Source organism: Schistocerca americana, unplaced genomic scaffold (genome assembly GCF_021461395.2).
Source record: "Schistocerca americana isolate TAMUIC-IGC-003095 unplaced genomic scaffold, iqSchAmer2.1 HiC_scaffold_307, whole genome shotgun sequence".
NCBI lineage: Eukaryota > Metazoa > Arthropoda > Insecta > Orthoptera > Acrididae > Schistocerca > Schistocerca americana.
The window spans coordinates 50711-55781 of record NW_025726024.1 but is presented as its reverse complement, the minus strand read 5'-3'; positions in this window follow the sequence as shown (position 1 = coordinate 55781).

Here is a 5071-nt window from a genome sequence, read left to right as displayed (position 1 = left end):
CCGGCCGCCGCTTTCGTTTTTCGAAATCAAACAAACCCGCACTCCACTCCGACGGCCAACGGCCAGGCAGGCGCGCTCGCTCGCTCTACACGCCACCGAAATCCCCCGCCGACTCCTTCCCACATCTCAACGTGCCCCCCGTTGCAAAACATAACACACACACACACAAAGGAACAAAACAAAGACCAGACACGACTCGACAAGACAGACATCCGAGAAGAACCAACGCAGGCAAGCCAACCAACGTATTCAAACAAAACAACGTGACAGAAAACCAACCGTCGGCCGCCGCCACAAACACGGCGACAATCAACCACGACAACAACACCGCTTACCGCTACCGCCGCCCACACCCGCCACCGACCCCCGCAATCCAACCACCACGGCACGCAAACAGCATCCCCACGGGCATACAGACAGACACCCACACCAAACGCAACACGACAATCAAAACCTTCCCCGACGTGCTTTGATGGCCCTGAGAAGGGCCGTTTTGGGCCGCGCGTCTCTTGCGCGCCACTAGACGACGACGGGGGGTGGGGACGACGGAGTCAAGCGCCAAACCCTTCCTTTCCCATCTCTTTCTCCTCTACTCTACTTCTTCTTCTTGGGCGAAGCCTTCGCCTTAGACGGCGTCGTCGCCTTCTTCGGGCGCGGCGCCTTCGGCTTCTTCGTCGGAACCTTGGCGGCCTTCTTCGCCTTCGACGGCGACTTGGCCTTGGCCGGCTTGGCCGCAGCCGCCTTCTTCGCACCCGCGGGAGCGGCCGACGCCGCAGACGCCTTCTTGGCGGCGCCCGCCTTCCGACCGGTCGCCGCCTTCACGCCACCAGCCTTCTTTGCGCCGGCCGCACGGGCGCCCTTCTTCTCCTTGCTGGCCGGAGCGGCGCGCTTCTTCTTGGCACCGCCAGCACGAGCCTTGCCGCCCTCGGCCGCCCCCCCGCCGCCGGCGCCGGCAAGCTTGAACGAGCCGGACGCGCCCTTCCCCTTCGTCTGCACCAGCTCGCCCGCCACGACGGCCGACTTGAGGTACTTCTTGATAAACGGCGCCAGCTTCTCCGCGTCCAGCTTGTAGTGCGCGGCTATGTACTTCTTGATCGCCTGCAGCGACGACCCGCCGCGCTCCTTCAGACTCTTGATGGCGGCCGTCACCATCTCAGAGGTGCGCGGGTGCGCAGGCTTGGCGCGCGGCTTCTTCGCAGACGACGCAGACTTGGCCTTCTTCGTAGTGCCGGTGGCGGCGGGTGCCGCAGCAGTCTCGTTCGTAGCCGCCTGATCTGCCATTTCGACGACGCGCGTAACACACAGCGAGAGCGAGCGGGACGGCAGGCAGGCACGCAAGCACAGCACAGCAGCAGAGCAGAGAATCATTTTTTTTTTTTTTTTTTTTTTTTTTTTTTTTTTTTTTTTTTTTTTTTTTTTTACCTGTGTGGTGTCGTTGCCGAAGTGCTACCGCCTTTGGCGGCTGGACTTCCAAGGGTGAGAGGTAGGTTTGTACATCTTTATTGTTATCTTTTGTAGGACTTTGGGCTCACAGGGGTCCTTTTTGCCCTACATACCTTTGCTTCTTTTTTCATTGTGTTGTGAGGGCCCTGGGGACCTTGACTTTATGCCATGGTTCAGGTTGGGTGGTTGCGATTCCTTCGAGTTGTCTCGTTGATACCCTTAAGTCGTCTATTTTGTTGATGAGACGCTGGACGTGTAGTTGGATTACTTGATCTATTGTTGAGACTTGCAGTTCATCATGTAAAGATATAATTCGGGACCACCTGGGCGCTTTGAGAATGATTCTTAGACACCGGTTTTGTAGTCGTTGTAGTTTGCGGATGTTGGTGGTGGATGTGATTCCCCACGTAGCGCAGCCATATAGCATCATCGGGAGTATTGTTGCGCGGTAGATGCGTAGCTTCGTGGCTACGTTTAGGTCAGTGCTTGCTAAGAAGGGGTATAGTCCATGGATGGCGCGAATGATTTTGAGGCTTTTGTCGTTGATGTGGGCTGAGAATGTGAGTTTATGGTCCAGGGTGACCCCTAAATATTTCGTCGTGGTGGACCATTCGATGGCGTGGTCATTGATCTGGAGGCGGCGGTGAAGAATCGGTCTCCGTCGAGTGAAAAGTATGGCCTTTGTCTTGAGTGCGTTGATAGTGATTTTATTATCAGTTGCCCACAAAAGGAGGATATCGATCTGGTGTTGTAAGCGGGTGATGGCTGTATCTAATGAACGGCTGCTGGTAAGGAGAGCCGTATCATCGGCGAACTGTGCTAGCATGATGTTCGGCAGTTTGGGCATGTCATTTACGTAGATGGTGAACAGGATGGGAGAGAGTACCGATCCTTGCGGTATACCGTCGGAGAGATGTTTGGTGTCTGAGTGTTGGTCGGCCTGTTGGACGTAAAAACGGCGGTCGGTCAGGAAGCTGTCGATAATCTTGATGTAACAGTTGGGGATGTCGGTGGTGTTCCGGAGTTTACTTATGAGCTTCTCTCGCCACACCTTGTCAAATGCTTGTTGAACATCCAGGAAAATGGCTGCTGTGTAGTGGTTTAGATTAATTTGGTTTGTGAGGTGTTCCGAGATCCGGAGCAGCTGGATTTCGGCGGAAAGTTTGGGTTGAAAGGCAAATTGGTCTGGTCGAATGACGTCATTTTCCAAGAGGGGCGGCTTGATGCGGGCCAAGATGACACGTTCGAACGTTTTGCCCATCGTGGAAAGGAGACTGATTGGTCGGTGGTGCGCAGGCTGAAGTGGGTCCTTACCCGGTTTCGGGATGGGTATGATCTTGGCCAGTTTCCATTGTGGTGGGAAATGTTCCTTCAGCAGGCATTCGTTGAGTATTCTCGTTAATAGCACTAGTGGTTTCCGTGGGAGATGCTTCAGATGGTCGTTCGAAATTCCGTCAGGTCCGGGGGCAGATGTGGAGTGTAATTTCCTGAGTATGCGGCGAATTTCTCCTGGAGACGTCAGTTCTGGCCGGTCTCCGCTGGGGTGTTGTCTTATGTGGTGTGCCTCTGCCCGAGTGCGTGCGTCCTCTTCGTCGTCGTTGTTAAAGTCAGCAAAATTTAGTCGTGATTGCGTTTCGTAAGTTTCCGCAAAGAGTTCTGCCTTTTGAAGGTTGTCAAATACGAGGTTGGTGCCATCCGTGAGCGCCGTTTTTGGTGTCCTGGGTTTCTTGATATTACGGATGAGTGCCCATTCATCACGCGATAGGTGTTGAATTTGTGCCATTCGGTCCTCCCACAGTTCGGCGCGCCATTCCTTGCAACGCCACGTCAGTTCTCTGGATAGCTGGTGCATTTCGCGTCTATATGCTGGGTGGCGAGTTTGTTGCCATTTTTTACGGGCTCGATTTTTCAAGTATTTCAAATCTTGCAGTGCTGGCGGGAGTGGTTCGCGGTATGGAGTCGAGAAGAGTAACTTCGTGGAGGCCTGGTGGGCGGCCTTCTTGATTTTCGAGGTCAGACGAGTTATGGCGTCATCGAGTTGCTCCGGAGTTGCTAATGGCTCCGTGGGGCGCACGTTGTTGTTTAGCCACCTTGCATAGGATAACCAATCTGTGGAGACTTTTGTTTTCGGTGGCAAAATTGGAAGAGCTCCAGACAGTGTTCCGAGAACAGGTTGGTGGTCAGAAGTCAAGTCATTGACCGTTTTGAGTGACAGGTCGGGATTTACATTTTTGATTATGGCCACGTCTAGGACGTCTGGCTGGTGGCGTGTAATAGTAGGCAGGTAGGTTGGTTCTTCAGGTCCTTGGGTGAAAGCTTGGAGTCGAGTTTCAAGGTCGTAGAGACGGGTGCCTTTGGCGTTTGTCTGCCGCGAGTTCCAGGCTACGTGTTTTGCATTTAGATCCCCACAGAGGAGGACTCTATCGTATCTGTCGAAAATGGAGATGAAGTCTTCGTCCGTGAAGTCCGCGCCAGGGCTCAAGTAGGCTGCGACGAACGTGAGCTTCCCGTGTGTGGTGGTGATCGTGACTGCTGTGGCTTCAAGACTCGTCATGTCAGGCAAGGTTTCGAGGGAGTGAGTGAGGGAAGATCGTAGATAGATTGCTGTACCTCCACCTCGTCGATTTTGGCGGTCAGTGCGGTATCCCACCATGTTGCGAATGTTGAATGTTTGGGTTGGTCGTAGATGCGTTTCTGACAATAGGAGCACGTCAATTTTGTGATGTTCAACGAAGTCTGTGAGTTCTACTTTTTTCGGCGCGACGCCGTTGGCGTTGAAGAAGCAGAATGTAAGGTTTCTATGGTGATGCCTCTCTTGGTCCATGTTAGTCTGTGAAAAAGGCCATGATTCCTTCCAGTAGAGTGAGTAGTTTAGATGACATATCCGGTGCGTTGTTGAATTTACGAGCTGTGTCTGCTATGATGGCGAAGACGTTTTTGGTTTTTAGAAAGTCGATTATTGGGCCCATGTTAGATATCGCGGCGATGATATCGGACAGTCCGAGAGTGTTGTCCATGGATCGTTGCTGCTGTTGTTGTTGACGAAGATCGTGCAGTCGTTGGCGCGCCGTGTTTTTCTGGCGAGTTGGTTGTTGCTCAGATGGTGTTTGAAATAATGACGATGCTGCCTTCCAGGGTGTTCGGAGAGATGGGAAGTCATTCGGTGTCGCCGCAAACGACGGCTGTGGTGGTTGTTGTGGCTCCTTGGATGGTGTAGGTCGCAGTTGGTAGGCATGTATCGCCTTCTGGAATTCAGGGCAACCACGCCAAGTCCCAGGGTGGCCTTCTTGGCGACAGTTTGCGCAGATGGGTGGTTCTGTTCTTGGCTTGGTGCAATCCTTTGCGTGGTGGTGGCCGCCGCAGCGTACACATCTGACCGGCATCTGACAGTACCGGCCAGTGTGGTTGAATTTGAGGCATTTCTTGCACTGGGCAGGCCCATCTAGCGGTTTGTAGTCTTCCACCTTTACTCTAGTGTGAAAGAGATATTGTATGTCATAGATGGTGCGACTTTTTTGTCCATGTGGCAGAGATACACAGTAAGCCGACTGTGGAATCAATTTCTTGGAGGTCAAGTCTCTTTTCTTGAATTGGTGTACGTTCGTGACCGTAAATTGCATGTGGCGAA